Genomic DNA, 19,651 nt, shown 5'->3' on the forward strand with positions numbered 1-19,651 from the left:
AGGATAAAATAGGCAGATTTAGGAAATTTTAAGAATTAGGGGGTCCTTGGGAAAACCACAGGGCTGCAAAGCTGGGGGCTGCCAGAAGGTATACATTTACAGAATAAAGGGAAGGAAGCCACTCATTCAGAGAGGGAAGAGGAAGGCCAAAGGGAATAGAAAAACAATAAGGGAGAAGAGAAGGGAAACCTCATGTGGGGTTTCAGCTCTGAAGTTGCTATAGTGACCAATCAGAGGGGATAGCAAGACATAAAGAACTGCAGTCGTTATAAACCTTAGAAAAAGGGACTTAGTGGGACTCTCTCTGCCTCCTCACATGGGAGTTTGTGCTCGTTTCTCAATAAGTTTCCGTCTTTTCCTATACTACCTTTTGTCTGTGGTTTCATTCTTCTGACTCCACCTGGACAAGGACCCAGGAATCATCCCACCCAGAGGAACACCACAGGTTCCAGTTCAATTTTCGAGTTTCAATTCCTACACATTTCTGCTGGATGTAGTTGATAGAATAGGCAGTTAGACAGGCATGAGCAGACCAGGAATGATAGGCTAGGTAGAGAATGTCACCAGGGTAGAACATTCCAGGTGCCAAGCAATAGGCAAAATTTGGGAAAAAAGTTATAAAGGCTAAGAACTTACTGCCAGGGTGACTTTCTCCCCTAGATGTCTCTAGTCATGAGGTTTAGACTCCCTTAGATAAGGAACAAGGGGGCTAGAGAACAGCCTCAGATGACTCCCATACAAGCCCTTGCATAACCACTCCCTTAAGCATTAAGTTCCCAGAATAGTGAGGTTCTGACCTACATCAAATAATCGGGAACAAAGCCTCAGGTCTGTTGACTATAGAGATATAGTTCTGGTCCAACTAGAGATAACATCTAGGTCTCAGTTGTGTTTCAGCTCCAGGCCCAGAAAAGCAGCAAAACCAGATGCTGACATCAGGACCAGATGCAACGACTAATTAGCCCCTACTCTATTGCCAGTCAATCAGTAGACACCACAACCCTGAAAGGACACACCCTGGAAAGATGATGAATATTCTATTGAGATCCTCCCCTAAAATTCCCACCTTTGGAAAACAGATAAAAGCCCTTAAGACAAAGGACACAGTTCTTGTTTCTTGTTCTCTCTCTCTCTCTCTCTCTCTCTCTCTCTCTCTCTCTCTCTCTCTCTCTCTCGCCTGTGCCTTTCCTATTCTTCCCTTGGGTGTGTTATCTTTGCTTCCTTTCTCATAAGTTCCAAAGTCCCTTCTTTTGCCTCTGTAACTTATCTCCTGAGTCCTTGCAGACTAGTTGGCTCATTACTTCTACCTCCTTGATTTTCTAAATAAATTTCTTATGCCAGAGTTCTTGGCTCTGAATTCTTTCTTAACTGAACTCAAGAACTGAAGTCTAACTCTGCCCTCAATATAGGGAGTTGAATATTCCCCCCCCCCCACCCCACCCCAATGTCTCAATCTTAACTCTGGGATGTTGTAAAAGTGACCTGATTTGGAAAGAGGGTCTTTACAGGTGTATTAAGTTAATCACCTTGAGATCATTCTGGATTTAGGATGAGCCCAAAATACAATGATTTATGTCATAAGAGTGTTATGCCCAGAATTCAAGATCCCCAAGAAACCACGCCAGGGAGCCAGTCCGATGCAAAAGCAGAAGGTCCTTTATTGAGTTAGCTAACCCGACCCGGGCCTCCAGTCGATGCAGCGACCGGAAACCGAGTGCCACCCATGAGAAAATCAGGGCTTTAATAGTGAGGGGAGGGGAGCTGACTGTGGGCCCTGCCGATTGGCCAGGCCCCAGTCGGGTCTTCTTACACAGGATGTGGTCATCTCTATGGCGCGCACATCCCTTGCTTGTCATTGGTTAGTTCAAAGAAATCCCGGGCGTGGCCAGCAGGGGCCTGGGCTTCCGGGAAGAAGGCACTCTTCTGAGCACATGGCCTCTGCCCCAACATGGAGGATCCAGGGTAAGATGGAGGGCATAGCCCTCGCCCTTTCAAGAGAAAGGAGAGGAAATGAAATGCTTGTTCTTTCTGATGGCCTTCAGGCTAATAGCTTCTGCTATAGATATGTTAATTAACTAGAGAAATTCTGCCTGGAGCTTGAGCAGAGCAGCCTCTTTGTCAGTGAAGAGATAGGGAAATATGCACAAAGTAATCACTCTATAACCAGACTCAGATCAGTGGGGGTTGACCAGGAACAAAGAGAGTTAGAAATGAGAAACAAAATGGCAGCTGAATAGGTGGACGTGTCCTGTGCCTTCTCACAGAGCAGATAGAAGAAACAACTAAAGCAAATAACATCCAACTGGAATTGGTGAATTAAATACAGCTGGGAGGCAATCTGCAGCTGGAAAGGACAGAGGATGCCTGGAGAAAGCTAGGATCAGGGAACTGGGCTGGAGAGAGAGAGATGCCCAACTACTGGGACAAGAGGGCCAGAGGAACCTGTGCTGCACCAAGTCTGAGTCCCTTGGGGACACACATAACACTTGACTGTGGAAGGGGGTCCACGGGGCTGCTGGCAGCCAGGGAATCTAGATGTAAGTCCATTGCTGTGAAAGGCTGTGCCCAGAAAGGCAGTCTGAAGAACTGCCCTAGCCGCATGGTACCGGGGTTGGGGAGAGAAACTCAAAGCAGCACAGCTGTTTTGCCTTTATATTGTCCTTGCTTTTACTCACTAAACCCAGTTCATAGGACCTTTCAATTACAAACACTCACCAAGGCTGTGGTGAAGGTAGAGGGAAGTATTGTGGAGGCAGGGGAGAGGCTGTGCAGAAGAGCAGGACAAGGAGAGGTGACCAGGAATCTAGCACTGGGACATTCTGGTACCTCCAACCATAAGCAGCCATTTTTCTTCTAAAGAACCAGCCCCTCCCAGCACCCACAGGCAACTAGTGCAGCATACCCAGCCTTGAGCTTTGCAGAGGAAACAAAGAATCTGAATAGCCTCAGGGACTGGGTTGAAGCGTCCTTTGGTCCCTGAAACCAATACAGTAACACCACCACCTAAAGCAGCGTGGCCGGGGTGGATCCAGCCCGTTTGAAATGAATAAAACTAAAAAAAAAAAAAAAAGACCGTACCCTTTTATGTAATGATGTTTACTTTGAATTTATATTAGTTCACACAAACACTCCATCCATGCTTTTGTTCCGGCCCTCCCTTCCAGTTTAAGAACCCATTGTGGCCCTCGAGTCAAAAAGTTTGCCCAACCCTGAGTCCTAAAGCCTATGTCAGAAATAGATGCTTGTGTAAATATGACTGAAAGCAGGCAGAAAAATAAAGCAGGCAGATTGGTCCTGCCTACCCGCAATCAAGACTGTGGAGATGGACACAGAGAAACAGTAGATCGCTAGGAAATTTAACATGGTGTTGACTACCTAACAGGAAACTGAGAAGTGGCAGATGGAACAGTAGAGAGGGGTCTTAAACCAGCCCTTATGGGACATTAAAACTTGGCTGAAGCAAATGACACTTCACTTTGTATTTTTTATCTTTTACTTAAGAAAGGGAAAACATTTTTTTCTTTATTTTCTTTTTTTAACCTTTTTTCATTCCATTTTTATTTTTTTTATCATTATTTGACTTTATCTTGCTTTTTATTCTTTGACACCCTTTTCTTCCTCACCTCTCCCTTTTTCATCCTGTTTCTCTTCTATTCCCGCTTTAGATTTTCTCTATCCTTTCTTTTCACCCCTTGTTAAAAATTGATCTGCTTTATCTGCCTATTGATGTGTTATTATTGTTGTGCCCAGATTTCAAGATCCCCAAGAAATCCACACCAGGGAGCCAGCCAGTCCGATGCAAAACCAGAGGGTCCTTTATTGAGCTAGCTCCACTCCCCCTCCTGGCCGACACAGCGACTGGAAGCAGAGTGAAACCGCCGTGAGAGAAACAGGGTTTTAATAGGGGGTGGAGTGAGGGGAGGGGAGCTGACTGTGGGCCCTGCCGATTGGCCAGGCCCCAGTTGGGTCTTCTTACACAGGATGTGGTCATCTCTATGGTGCGCACGCCCCTTGATTGTCATTGGTTAGTTTAAAGAAATCCCGGGTGTAGCCAGCAGGGGCCTGGGCTTCCGGGAAGAAGGTACTCTCCTGAGCACATGGCAGCTGCCCCAACATGGAGGGTACGGGGCAAGATGGAGGGCATAGCCCTCGCCCTTTCATTCCCCCCTTGTCTTGGAACTTCCGGCTCAATCATGAGATGGAATGCATTTCTATTTCACCGTTGCTAGAGGCCCATAGTGAGCACACAGAACTATCAACTGAACTATCCCTATACGCTTAACAAATGGTCCGGTGGAAGGGAAAGAAACCATTTTGGCTTTAACAACTTCTATTGAAATAGGATTTTTCTTCTTAAAATTCCTCCATAGCTATCAAAAAAAGCCAAATCAAGATTACTTTATCTACTGTCCTGATGTTTGCATAAACACAACAAGAATGGTAACTGACTACCTTTGCTGGGATTTCATGGTTGAACCTTAATGTGCTCCGTAAGGCCAGGAAGCCAAGCCATCCAGCTGCCATCAGGCCTGCCTGCGGTATCTGCTGAGTTAGGTGAATCTTTCACCTGTAGCAACTCCACCTGAGCCCACGCTCCAGGCTTTAAGGCCCATCTCAGTAGCCCTCCTACTCATTGCAGCCCAGAGTGTGGGGGGGTTGTGCAGGGATGCAGAGGCATCTTTACTGCTCCCCTTCTACTCTTACCAACCGCCAGTGATGGTAGGGCATGGGCCTGATGCTTCAGCGCCAGCCATCTTCAGGGCTCCCAAGCAGGATACCAGGCTTTCTTCGTGGCATTTTTACTGGCTTCAAGTCCTTAGAGCTCAGACAGGGCTCTTTAAAACATGATACTCCAGTCAAAGTTTTCTGTTAATAAAACCACTATTAGGAACCAGTCTTATTGGATCTATGCAAAGAAAATGCATTGCCATGATTTACTTATCATTGCCAGATTTCGGAGGAATTACATAAGGAGAAAAACATATTGATCTACTCTAAGATTTTCTGACTTTCCTTGCCAATTCCTTTTCATGGATTTAAAACAAAACAGTAACTATTGGCATTAAACTTTCTTTCTATGCATAATCATGCCTTAGATCTTTTATTCTAAACAGGCCTTTCCCAGCTTTACTACCCCTGACATGGGCATGATTACGCAGGCCTGCAAGTAGTACACAGGATGCCAACTGTCAACTGTCTTTCAACAGAGACCAAAACCTGATGGGCACCCTTCCCTGCCCAGTTGGGCACCTGCCCTCTTGGCAGCTAGGCATCCTTTACTTTTGGGGGTCACCCCACACAGCTCCCTTCCAGGACAGCCAACATACATTCAAACCTGCAAAAGAATCAAAGGTCAATATAATATATCAATACAATGAAACATAATATTGGCATCATGGCCGCTTCAGGCAGCCAAATCTTCTGCTACTAAACCTGTGATTCTATAAATTGTCCTTGTCTCTTTGGAGCCATGTCCATGAAGATGCAGGCATTATCTAAGTGTATTACACAGTATTGTGGGGGCTCCTGGTGACAGGAGTGATCGCGAGTCATGTTACCAACATCAGGCAGGCCGAGCATGCCGTAGCTTGAGCTTGAGCGGGTTGCGTTGATCTCGATCGACGCTCCAGTTGGTGATGAAGTCTTTCCGGATCATGGATGGGTACGCTGACCGGACGTGAGTGTGATGGACCCAGGTCGCAACACCGTCTACCTTGAGAGTGGTGGGGGTTGTCAGCACCACAGTGTAGGGAGCCTTCCAACAAGGCTCTAGGGTCTCAGACGGTGCCTTCTGATGTAGATCCAATCTCCTGATCTGTGCTGATGAGGAGTTGGGTTTGGGCTGGTCTCCTAGATAGTGTGGAGGCGCAGCCAAATGTCCTCGTGCGCCCTCTGGAGCCCTCTCAAGGAAAGAGATAGTTAAAGAAAAGGGTTTTATAGGGGGTGGCCTGCCAAACATGATAGGAGAGCCATCCAGTCCCCGCCAGTCTCCGAGTCAGATTCCTTCTCTTTTGGAGAACTTCAAAGTCCTGATGGCTTCTCGGTAACCCTGTTTATTAGTTACAGCACTCTGCTTTCTTGCCTTTCTACCAGTTCCCTTTGTGGCAGAGCAGCAACCAGGCCTCTTTCAAGGGAGTGCGCTAGAAGTAGGTATCAGCCCCCCCTTGCTAGCAGCAACAGGTACCAAACCCTTTCAGTACATTTGACCAGTTTCATTCCCGCCGACCTTTACAGATTCTTTTTTTTATTGCTTAAAGTATTACAAAAAGTATTACATATGTCTCCTTTTTTCCCCCCCGCCCTTGACAATCCCCTGGCCTCCCCTACCCCCAGTGTCTTATGTCCATTGGTTATGCTTATATGCATGCATACAAGACCTTTGGTTGATCTCTTACCCACCCCCCTCCTGTTCTCCCACCCTCCCCGGCCTTCCTGCTGTAGTTTGACAGTCTGTTCGAGGCAGCTCTGCCTCTGTATCTATTTTTGTTCATAAGTTTATAATGGTCTTTATTATCCATAAATGAGTGAGATAATGTATTTTTCCTTCATTGACTGGCTTATTTCACTTAGCATAATGCTCTCCAGTTCCATCCATGCTGTTGCAAATGGTAAGAGTTCCTGCTTTTTTATAGCAGCATAGTATTCCATCGTGTAGATGTACCACAGTTTTTTAATCCAATCATCTACAGATGGGCACTTAGGCTGTTTCCAGATCTTAGCTATGGTGAATTGTGCTTCTATGAACATAGGGGTGCATATATCCTTTCGGATTGGTATTTCTGGTTTCCTGGGATATATTCCTAGAAGTGGGATCACAGGGTCAAATGGGAGTTCCATTTGTAGTTTTTTGAGGAAACTCCATACTGTCTTCCATAGTGGCTGCACCAGTCTGCATTCCCACCAGCAGTGCACAAGTGTTCCTTTTTCTCCACATCCTCTCCAGCACTTGTCGTTTGTTGATTTGTTGATGATAGCCATTCTGACAGGTGTGAGATGGTACCTCATTGTTGTTTTGATTTGCATCTCTCGGATGATTAGTGACTTTGAGCATGTTTTCATATGTCTCTTGGCTTTCTGAATGTCCCTTTTGAAAGGTGTCTATTTAGATCCTTTGCCCATTTTTTGATTGATTGTTTATCTTCCTTTTGTTAAGTTGTATGAGTTGCCTATAAATTTTGGAGATTAGGCCCTTATCAGATATGACATTGGCAAATATGTTTTCCCACGCAGTGGCTTTTCTCGTTGTTTTGTTGATGGTTTCTTTTGCTGTGCAGAAGCTTTTTATTTTGATGTAGTCCCATTTGTTTATTTTCTCTTTAGTTTCCAATGCCCTAGGAGCTGTATCGGTGAAGAAATTGCTTCGGCATATGTCTGAGATTTTGTTGCCTTTGGGTTTTTCTAGTATTTGTATGGTTTCCCATCGTATATTTAAGTCCTTTATCCATTTTGCATTTATTTTTGTGTATGGTGTAAGTTGGTGGTCCAGTTTCATTTTCTGGCATGTATCTGTCCAATTTTCCCAACACCATTTATTGAAGAGACTATCTTGACTCCATTGTATGTTCTTGCCTCCTTTGTCAAATATTAATTGAGCATATTGGTTGGGGCTGATTTCTGGGCTCTCTATTCTATTCCATTGATCTATATGTCTGTTCTTGTGCCAGTGCCAGGCAGATTTGAGAACAGTGTCTTTGTAATACATCTTGATATCTGGTATTGAGATCCCACCTACTTTGTTCTCCTTTCTCAATATTGCTGCAGCTATTTGGGGTCGTTTTTTATTCCAGATGAATTTTTGGAGAGTACGTTCTAGGTCTGTGAAATATGCCATTGGTATTTTAATGGGAAGTGCATTGAATTTATAGATTGCTTTAGGCAGAATGGACATTTTAATGATGTTGATTCTACCAATCCAAGAACATGGTATGTTCTTCCATCTCTTTATGTCTTCCTCTATCTCTTTTTTCATCGTCCTGTAGTTTTCTGAGAAGAGGTCTTTTACCTCTTTAGTTAAGTTTATTCCTAGGTAGCTTAATTTTTTGGTGCGATGGTAAATGGGATTGCTTTTTTAGTCTCTCTTTCTGCACATTCACTACTGGTGTATAGAAATGCCATAGATTTCTTGGCATTAATTTTGTATCCTGCTACATTGCCGAATTCTTTTATTAGGTCTAATAGTTTATTGATGGAGTCTTTAGGGTTTTTTAAGTATAATATCATGTCATCTGCAAATAAGGACAGTTTTACTTCTTCTTTTCCAATTTGGATGCCTTTTATTTCTTCTTCTTGTCTAATTGCAATGGCTAATACTTCCAGTACTATGTCGAACAGGAGTGGTGAGAGTGAGGGATGCCCACTGTCTTGTTCCTGTTCTTAGGGGAAATGGTGTTAGTTTTTGTCCATTGAGTGTGATGTTGGCTGTGGGTTTGTCATATATGGCTTTTATTATGTTGAGGTATGATCCTTCAATTCCCACCTTGCTGAGAGTTTTTATCAAAAATGGGTGTTGAATTTTGTCAAACGCTTTTTCTGCATCAATTGATATGACTATGTGGTTTTTTTCTTTCAATTTGTTTATGTGATGTATCACGTTTATTGTTTTGCGGATATTGTACCATCCTTGCATCCCTGGGATAAATCCTACTTGGTCTTGGTGTATGATCTTTCTGATGTACTGCTGGATCCTATTTTCTAAGATTTTGTTGAGGATTTTGGCATCTATGTTCATGAGGGATATTGGCCTGTAATTCTCTTTCATTGTGTTGTCTTTACCTGGTTTTGGTATTAGGGTGATGCTGGCTTCATAGAATGAGCTTGGAAGTGTTCCTTCCTCTTGGATTTTTTGTAGTAGTCTGAGGAGGATAGGTTTTAGTTCTTCCTTTAATGGTTGGTAAAACTCCCCTGTGAAGCCGTCTGGTCCTGGGCTTTTGTTTGCTGGAAGCTTTTTGATGACTGCTTCAATTTCTTCCATAGTTATTGGCCTATTGAGATTTTTAGATTCTTCCTGATCAAATTTTGGAAGGTTGTATTTTTCTAGGAATATGTCCATTTCCTCCAGGTTGTCTAGTTTGTTGGAGTAGAGTTGTCCATAGTATTTATTAATAATCATTTCTATTTCTGTGGGGTCTGTTGTTATTTCCCCTCTATCATTTCTGATTTTGTTGATTTGGGTCCTTTCTATTAGCTTCTTGGTGAGCCTGGCTAGAGGTTTGTCAATCTTGTTTATCCTTTCAGAGAACCAGCTCTTTGTTTCATTGATTTTCTGTATTGTTTTTTTGGTCTCTATGTCATTTATTTCTGCTCTATATTATCTCCTTCCTTCTGCTCACTCTGGGCTTTTCTTGTTGCTCTCTTTCTAATTCATTGAGCTGCAGATTTAGATGATTTACTACCATTTTTCTTGTTTGTTGAGATAGGCCTGTAGAGCTATAAACTTCCCTCTCAGGACTGCTTTCATTGCGTCGCAAAGGTTTTGGATTGTTGTGTTTTCATTGTCATTAGCTTCCAGGATGTTTTTAATTTCTTCTTTGATCTCATTGGTAACCCAATCAATATTTGATAACATGCTATTCAGCTTCCAATGTTTGAGTATATTGAGTTGTTTTTGTTGTAGTTTATTTCTAATATTATGGCCTTGTGGTCTGAGAAGATGCTTGGTATGATTTCAATCTTCTCGAATTTGGGGAGACTTTGTTTGTGACCCAATATGTGGTCTATTTTTGAAGATGTCCCATGAGCACTTGAAGTGAACGTATATTTTGTGGCTTTGGGGTGAAGTGTTCTGAAGATGTCAGTTAAGTCCATCTGATCTAGTGAGTCATTTAGGATTGCTGTTTCTGTGCTGTTTTTTGGTCTAGCGGATTTATCCAGTGATGTCAGTGGTGTATTAAAGTCCCCTACTATGATTGTATTGTTGTTGATCTCTCCCCTGATATCTTCCAGGAGTTTTCTTATGTATGTGGGTGCTCCTGCATTGGGTGCATATATGTTTATCAGGGTTATATCCTCTTGTTGTATTGATCCCTTTAGTATTATGAAGTGGCCTTTCTTATCTCTTGTTATGGCCTTCACTTTAAGGTCTATTTTGTCTGATATAAGTATTGCTACCCCAGCTTTTTTTTTCATTTCCATTTGCCTGAAAGACATTTTTTCTTTCTGGGCTTTTTAGTTCTTCTTTTTACACCAGTCCCTTTATCATTTCTTGCATTGCTGGCTTGGTGGTGATAAACTCCCTTAGCCTTTTTTTGTCTGTGAAGCTTCTTATTTCCCCTTCAATTTTGAATGATAGCCTTGCTGGATAGAGTATTCTTGGATTCAGTCCTTTGCTTTGCATCACTTTGTAAATTTCTGTCCATTCTTTTCTGGCCTGATGTGTATCTGTTGAGAAATCATTTGATAATCTGATGGGGGTTCCTTTGTAGGTAACTCTCTGTTTCTCTCTTGCAGCCTTTAAGATTCTGTCTTTGCCTTGTACATTTGCCATCGTTATTATGATGTGTCTTGGTGTGGGTCTTTTGGGGTTCATCTTGCCTGGGACTCTCTGTACTTGTGTAACTTTTTTCTTCCCCATATCAGGGAAGTTTTCTGACATTATTTCTTCAAATAGATTTTCTAATCCTTGCTGCTCTTCTTGTCCTTCTTGCAGCCCTATTATGCGTATGTTACTTTGTTTCATGTTGTCCCGAAGCTCCCTTAGGCTCTCTTCCTGCTTTTTAATTCTTTTCTCCAGTTGCTGTTCAGATTGAGCTTGTTTCTCTGCCTTATCTTCTAATTCACTAATTCGGTCCTCTGCTTCTTCTAGTCTGCTGTTGAAACTTTCCATGGTGTTTTTGATTGTAGCTATATCACTTTTCATTTCTTCCTGATTCTTGCATAGGTTGTTGATTTTCTCATCCATCCGGTGAATGAATTGTACAATCATTATTCTGAATTCTTTTTCTGTCATGTTGCATGCTTCAACTTCATTAATGTCCTTTCTTGGTGACTCCTCATTGTCTTTTCTCTGGGTGTTGTTTCGTCTCTTCATTCTGAGTATCTCCCGATGGTTCAAACGTCGAGTTGCGTGGGCCTGGGCCGTGTGCAGTGGGAGCCTCCCACCACCCTAGTGTCACTGAAGAGCTCTGACACTAAGATGTGTGGTTGTTGTGGGTTGGTGGGAACCAGGCTCACTCAGAGTCAGTGTTGTCAGTGCTCAATGTGGCCTCGTGCGCGCCCTTAGAATCAGGGACCCTGCCTGCACCATGCTGAAACAGAGACCCCCCTGAAGCGTGTTGAAAACCAGAGCCCCCTAGCGTGCGCCAGGAGTCAGAGTTCCCCAGAATCCAGTATCAGAGTTTCTGTTGCTTTGCGCGACCTTGCCTTGAGAATCAGGGTCCCTGTGTGCCCTTGCACCAGGAATTGGAGTCACTGGCTCTTAGTATGAATGCACAGGAAATCAGGATCTCAGGCGCAGGTGAAAAGAAACACAGTCAAGTCACTGGTGCTTGGTGCTGCCACCTGCCCAGAGAATCGGGGTCCCTGGGCCTGTGATATGTGGGACAAATTCCCGGTGTTCGCGCAATTGCTCCCAGCCCAGGGCTCAGAAGCCGGCAGTGCGCCTAGGCTCAGTTCCTGGGGTTCGAGCGTTTGCTCCCAGCCCAGGGCTCAGAAGCCGGCAGTGTGCGTAGGATCAGTTCTAAGGTGCTCGCGCACTTCCAGGCTAAAGTTCCTGGAGCGCTGAGACCCCGGCAAGGGGTGGGTCTATCAGTTAGTTACTCTGGCGCTGCCTGCAAGCCTGCAGGAAGGGGGGATGGGCTCTGTTACTCACGGATCTGCCGCGGGGATTTCTGAACTTTTGGTGTCCGCAGGTCTGTAGCTGTGGTCACAGGTCTCTGTCCCCGGTGGCTACAGGGTCCTGGTATGCGTCTGAGATCAGACTGGGTGGTGCTGAGGATCGTAGTCTCAAGCAGCTCTGTTTCCCAAGATGGCGTGGTCGCTGTGCCTGTGCTGGCCGCCCAGGAGTGTCCGCGCAGGGAGCGGGACTCCGCCGCCTAAGACTGCCCGGTTTAGCAGCCCCTTAGAAGACCTGCAGAATCCAACTGTCCCTAGCTCATACACACACACCACACGCGTCCACACACTCCTCTATCACTTCCTTGCGCTCTCACACTCTCTCCCTCCCTACCTTCCTGCTGGTCGCCATTTTGGAAGTCCCACCTTTACAGATTCTAAGGCCCATTGTTTTCCTTTAACCAGCAAGCTAAATGACACTGGCCTGTATTATTTAATTCAGCACAGGCAGGGGAAAGGGCCCATGAAATCTCTGCCCTGAGGAACTGTGAGCCCCACCCTTAAATGTCCCAATCAGACTAGAAAAGCCACAAATACCTTTTAAATCTACCCCAGAATTCCAAAATCCCAAACCCAGCATAGCAAATCAAAGTTCCCAGCAAACAAACAGACAAATGTTTGCTAGTTAGGCGGGCCGATTCCACCTCTGACAGAGAGCAAGTGCTGTTGAGGAAAGATCCCAGTGTCCACTCAAGGCGCTTTGCTATTGGTCAGAGCACTTAGCCTTAAAGAAATAAAGCATGTGGTGTTTTTCCCACAGACTTCCACACTTACATGAATAAATAATTATACCCAAGTAGACATACAAACATCAAATAAACATTTACACTTACACCCTTTTAGTGAACGAGTACCTTTACAGTCTTGGGATCTTGAGCAGACAGGAACAGATGTGGAGGCCTCCCTTTCTCACATTCCAGGACAGGATTTTTGACCTATGTCTTATCCAGATAGAAACGGTACTCATATTGAACAAGGAAATCAAGACTAAATAGACATGATAACTAGATACATTCCCCATTAAGAACTTTGAGGTGCATGCTACATTTATACCACAAAATACCAACAAATCAGTTTCAGTTGTGTCGAGATACAAAACAAGTCCCTGAACAGAGGCAGTAGAAAACTGCCTAGGAATGCTTCTTTTCGACCTTTCTAAAAGATAGGCCAGATTCGAACCCTTAGCCAGTCCGAGTTTTGACTTTCCTCCGGAAGTCCCAGAGACGGTGAATACCATCTAGAAGCCATTCCTCCAGATACAGGACAAGTCCCTTAGAGATTCTTGATAATCTATATCAGTAATCCATTCACACAATAAAGAGGAAGGAAAGAACCATTCAATGTCCTTCAAGAGGATTTCGGCGAAATAACAAAATCGACAGATTAAACACATTGGAAAACTAAGGCCAGAAGTACCCTCTGACGTTTCAGGGGTACCAAGGAAGGAGAAGTTAGGCCATGTCTAGCCCTTTTCACAATCCACCATCAGTGACCAGTCCCAGCTCACTGGTCTATCATCCATTTAACATTTCTTTTTCCTTCCATCACACCAAGGCCATGCTTTCCAGATAGCTATAATTCTTAGCATTAATTTTTAGGTGATTAGCAATATATTCAATAACTTTTTAAGAGACATAGAAATTTCACTAAACAATTTTAAACAACAAAGATATATATATTTAAGCAATAAGGACAGATCAATTTACAGAAGCAGAGACAGCATACAATTTAAACCACAGCTTTGGGTAACATAGGTTATACTTAGGCATGTCCTGGGTCTCCAGAACACTGAACTGGAGCCCTTTAAGATCAGTATGAAACCAGTTTCTACCTGAAATAATTGTACTTTACTTTAGAAATTGGATTACTGCTATCCTGACATAGCTGCTAAATTTCAAAATGGTCACAATTTTTCTGCTGGGGAATTCAAGAAGCAAATCTATAGCTATTCACATGTAAACTTGACTATCAACTTCCTGGTGGTACTTGCCTCAGGGCGGGAAATTTCAAAAGCGCTACTTTAAGTTGCCTTGGGAAACCAGCCTGTATTTCTTTGTCAGGTTCATCTCTGCCATTTTTAAGGCCAAAATAGCCTCGGGTTTTTATTCTGTACACAGCAAAAGGTCAAGTTCAGCTTAAAACTATGCACACTCGTTTTTAAACTGGCCTTTTCCCTTTACATGTGCACAGAAATCCTGGATGCCTTTATGAATTTGTAAAAGCTTTTCAATTCTTTATCTACAAGCCTTTTAAGAAATATGAGCTCTATTGTTGGCCTTTATAAAGCCACTGCTCAAAACATTGGTTTATCATATCACTAAAATTATATTAAGACTGTGATTGATAATTTATTAAGCATTAAAGATATCTTCTTAAAAATAGTATTAAATAAATCTGAGAGGCAGGCACACTTCCTGCTCCATCTGCATTTCCTTAGTAAAGCTCCACCTTAAAACTCCACCCCTGAAATCCCATCCTGCCTCAGTGAGCAGACATTCCTTTTGTGATTGACTAAGTCAGAGGGAGGGGCCTCTGTTGTTCCAAGATGGCGGCCCCAGGGGCACGGCATGCCATGGCGGCCAACATGGTGGCTGCCAAGTCAGGCAGCTCAACATTGTGGCTGTCTAAATTGTTCTCTGACAGAAAAGATGATTTCCTCATTCTCACAATAAACAAGGGAAGAGCAAACCAAAATCCCTAAAAGATAGATGGCCAACATTATATTGCAGAACTTTAAACCATGTTTTTTCTGCCTAAGGACTACTGGTGGAAAGCTGATTTCAAAGGAGCCACCTTTTGGCCGCTTGACCTTTTCTGGGAAGGTCGGCTAGCAAAATGTGTGGCCATTTAAATGCAAACTAACATTCCTAAGATGGCTGCTGGCGGGAATTGGATTACCTTCCTGCTAGGGGAAGGGCGTGTCTACCCCTCCCTCCACTAAAAAAGGTGTAGCTTTAAACTTTTTAACGGCAAGAAAAAAGACCTTAAACTTTCAGAGCTTTAAATATTAGGTAGCAAATTAAATACTTAGCATTTTTCAAATCAGTACTTTTACATTTAAGGATACATTTCAAATAAAATATAAGGCATTTTCAATTAATAGATTAACTTCTATCATCTAGACTTCATACTAGGCATATTCAGATAGCCACACAAAGGAGGGGAAAAGGCAGGCCGCCTCCCTCCACATTCACACACTTTTACCAGACATTCATTCAGAGTTTAAACAATAACAACTTCCCAACTCCTGAGGGAGCTCTAAAGCCTCCCCCAAGCTTCTTGAAATGATCCATCACAATACCCAAAGGAGCAGTCTGGGTCCATCATAATGTCCATCCAGCAAGTCCACAAAATAAAACGGAAACACAAACAACTAAAGGGCCCCCCAAAAAAGTACAGCCTTCCAACTCCATGGAAGCAGAAACCAAAAGCTAGACGCTGGCTGTGCGCCAACCAGTGGGTGCGACCGGCCTGTCTCAGATTGAGGGGGTTTCTACAGACCTTCCAACTCCGCAGAAGCAAAGCTACACCCCTTCAGATGGAGGATCGAGGAGTCCCCCGACTCCTTCCGCCCTTGATCCCCCTGTGCGTCCACTTTAGATCATGCGGGTGATTACGATTACAGATTTCAGAAGTGAGCTCACACAGGACAGATACAAAACACACAACGACACAAACACCTACCGCGGTCAGTCAGGCCCTCCGGACTGGGGGTCCCTCGATGGTGTTGGGGATCCCGGCGAGCCCCCAAATGCTGTGCCCAGATTTCAAGATCCCCAAGAAATCCACACCAGAGAGCCAGCCAGTCCAATGCAAAAGCAGAGGGTCCTTTATTGAGCTAGCTCCACTCCCCCTCTTGGCCAAAGCAGCGACTGGAAGCAGAGTGAAACCGCCGTGAGAGAAACAGGGTTTTAATAGGGGGTGGAGTGAGGGGAGGGGAGCTGACTGTGGGCCCTGCCGATTGGCCAGGCCCCAGTCGGGTCTTCTTACACAGGATATGGTCATCTCTATGGCGCGCATGTCCCTTGATTGTCATTGGTTAGTTTAAAGAAATCCCGGGCGTGGCCAGCAGGGGCCTGGGCTTCTGGGAAGAAAGTACTCTCCTGAGCACATGGCGGCTGCCCCAACATGGAGGGTACAGGGCAAGATGGAGGGCATAGCCCTCGCCCTTTCAATTATTAGTGTAGTCTCTGTTGGCTTACTCATATATCCAATTTCCTCTCCCTGCTACAAGTCCCTATACCTTCCTCTTTTCTTTGCTAGCCAAATTTTTTTTCTTTTTTTTTAAATTAAATCTTTTTGTTCAGATTATTACATTTGTTCCTCTTTTTCCCCCCATAACTCCCCTCCTCCCAGTTCCCACCCCACCCTCCACCCTCACTCCCCACCCACTGTCCTCATCCATAGGTGCACGATATTTGTCCAGTCTCTTCCCGCATCTCCCACACCCTTTTCCCCCCCAAGAATAGTCAGTCCATTCCCTTTCTATGTCCCTGATTCTATTATGATCACCAGATTATTTGTTCACTTGATTCTTAGATTCACTTGTTGATAGATGCATGTTTGTTGTTCATAATTTGTATCTTTACCTTTTTCTTCTTCTTCCTCTTAAAGGATACCTTTCAGCATTTCATATAATACTGGTTTGGTGGTGATGAAATCCTTTAGCTTTTCCTTATCTGTGAAGCTCTTTATCTGACCTTCAGTTCTGAATGATAGCTTTGCTGGATAAAGTAATCTTGGTTGTAGGTTCTTGGTATTCATCACTTTGAATATTTCTTGCCATTCCCTTCTGGCCTGCAAAGTTTCTGTTGAGAAATCAGCTGACAGTCGTATGGGTATTCCCTTGTAGGTAACTGTGTTTCTTTCTCTTGCTGCTTTTAAGATTCTCTCTTTGTCTTTTGCCCTTGGCATTTTAATTATGATGTGTCTTGGTGTGGTCCTCTTTGGATTCCTTTTGTTTGGGGTTCTCTGCGCTTCCTGGACCTGTAAGTCTATTTCTTTCACCAGGTGGGGGAAGTTTTCTGTCATTATTTCTTCAAATAGGTTTTCAATATCTTGCTCTCTCTCATCTTCTGGCACCCCTATAATTCTGATGTTGGTACGCTTGAAGCTGTCCAGAGGCTCCTTACACTATTTTCGTATTCTTTTTCATTTTGCTTTTCCAGTTGGGTTTTTTGCTTCTTCGCATTTCGAATCTTTGACTTGATTCTTGCACTCCTCTGGCCTGCTGTTGGGTGTCTGTATAATATTCTTTATTTCAGTCAGTGTATGCTTAATTTCTAGTTGGTTCTTTATCACAACATCGAGGGTCTCATTAGATTTCTTGTGGATCTCACTACATTTATCGGCAGTTTTCTAGAAAATTATTGAAAGACCTTAAAATTGTGGTTTTTAGCTCTATATCCTCCATTTTTGTCATGTTTCTTTGTCTCCACATTTTTATGCTTTCTTGGTGCACCCCCTAGTGGTCTTTGTGCGCAGTCTTGTTGTAGTTAAGCCTTAATTGTTGTCAGCAATGCTGGGGGTGATTTGACCTCCAGGCCAACTGGCTATGAGAGTCAGCTGTGTCTGCAGTGGGAGAACTTCTGTGCTGGATCTCTAGGGTGGTGCTAATCTAGCGTTGCCTGAGGCTATCGGGCAAATGGCTCTGCACAGGGCTTGGGGGGGCAGGTCCCCGGGGATCTACAGGGCAGGTGGAGCGAGCAGTTATGGCCTGCTCTCAGTTCCGTCCCTAGGGGCTCTGCCTCACAGAGTCCCAGCAACCGCTGCAAACCTTGGAGAGAAAGCTGCCTTCGAGTTCCGACCGAAGCCAGACAGTCACGCTTCTCCCGTTTGAGTCTGGGTCCCTAGAGACTAGCCCGGATCTGGAGCTCAGAGTCTGAAACTCCCTCCTGATTGAAAACAACAACCGCAACCCTCCACCGCCAGCCCGCTCTGCACGCACTCCGCACCTTAGTATTTCACTTCAGCACTGCGCCTCCTCTGAGTCTGGTATGATATTCTCTTTCCTCCTAGTTGTAGAATTTCCACTCAGCTAGCCTTCCTGTGGTTCTGGATGATGTCCGTTCCGTCTTTTAGTTGTATTTTTGATTGGTTGTTCGAGGGCAGCAATCTCCGGCATTAACCTATGCCGCCATCTTGGATTCTCCCCAAATTTTTTAAAAAAATATATATTTATGATTTTTTACAGAGAGGAAGGGTGAGGGATAGAGAGTTCTCTCAATGAGAGAGAAACATCAATCAGCTGCTTCCTGCACACCCCCACTACCAAGGTACATGCCCTTGACTGGAATCGAACCGGGGACCCTTCAGTCCATAGGCCAATGCTCTATCCACTGAGCCAAACAGGTTAGGTCCACTAGCCAAATTTTTGATGCTTTTGTTTTTCCTATCCTCTCTTGCTCTCTTCCTCTCCTAATTGCTTAATTAGTTCACTCACTAAACTCAAGCCAATATGCTCTCTCCTCTCCTTTCTAAAAATAGATGAGTATATAGATAGATAGATTAAAGAAAAAATTATTTTTGTCCTCTTATTTTTTATTTATTGATTATTTTGTTTTTTATGTTTTCTTCTTATCCACTCATTCTCTTTCTACCTCCTCTATACTGATTGTGGCCTATTCATTCAATTCCTTACCTAAGTTCTGCCTCTACAGATTCTGTCCCCCTGTTTTTATAGGTGTCTGTTGTTTGGCATTTTTGATTTATTTGTTTGTTTTTGTGGAGTTTTCTCCCCAAATATGTGTATTTTTCCCCTTCTTTTATATTCTTTTTCTTTTCTGTCTTACCTCTTTTTCTTTTCTCTCTTACCTTTTTTCTTTTCTCAATATCATTTTTACTTTCTCTTCTCTCTCCTAAGTTTTCTTTTCTCATGGTAGTGACCACAAGCCAGACACAGTAAGAGGATACTCCATCCACAGACAGGACAAGAACACTCAAGGACCCAACTACATCAAGAGAACCCAAATATCCCAAGTAAGGGGCATTCCTAGAATACCCAGCCCAGAAGAACTGAGAGATTTCACCAATGGGTCCCACAAAACATCTAGTATATAAATAAACTCAAAAAAATATGGGTGACATAGAAGTTTGAACTAATACATAGAAACAACCACAAAATAACAGCAAAAATGGGAGACAGAGAAACAGCACCCATACAGAAGAAAAAGAGGAATCACCAGAAAGGAAATAAACGAAGTGGAGGCTAGCAATTTGCTAGAGAAAGAATTCAGAGCAATGGTCATAAGGACCCAGAAAAGGATAGAAGACAATTCAACAACATTGTAGGAATCAAGACGAAATGATAAAGAACCAGGAGGAAATGAAGAATGACATGGCTGCAATAAAGAACACAATGGAAAGTATCAACAGTAGATTGGAAGAGGCTGACAACTGCATCAGTGGGATAGAAGATAGGATAGAAAAAACAAACACCCAAGCAGAGCAGCAACTGAAAAAAAAAAAACTTAAAAAGCAGGAGGAAAATGAGATAAGGGAGTTTTGGGACAACATAAAATGAAACAATATCTGCATAATAGGGGTGCCAGAAGGAGAGGAAACTGAGCAAGGAATAGAAAACCTGTTTGAAGAAATAATGACAGAAAACTTCCCTGATATAGGGAAGAAAAACTCATACAAGTCCAAGAAGCACACAGAATCCAAAACAAGATGAACCCAAAAAGACCGACACCAAAAGACATCATAATTAAATGGAAAAAACTAATGACAAAGTAAGAATCTTAAAGCTGCCAGAGAGATACTGAAAATTACTTACAAGGGATCTCCCATTAAACTATCAACTGATTTCTCAGCAGAAATA

This window comes from Myotis myotis, unplaced genomic scaffold (assembly GCF_014108235.1).
Source record: "Myotis myotis isolate mMyoMyo1 unplaced genomic scaffold, mMyoMyo1.p scaffold_m19_p_3, whole genome shotgun sequence".
Lineage (NCBI taxonomy): Eukaryota > Metazoa > Chordata > Mammalia > Chiroptera > Vespertilionidae > Myotis > Myotis myotis.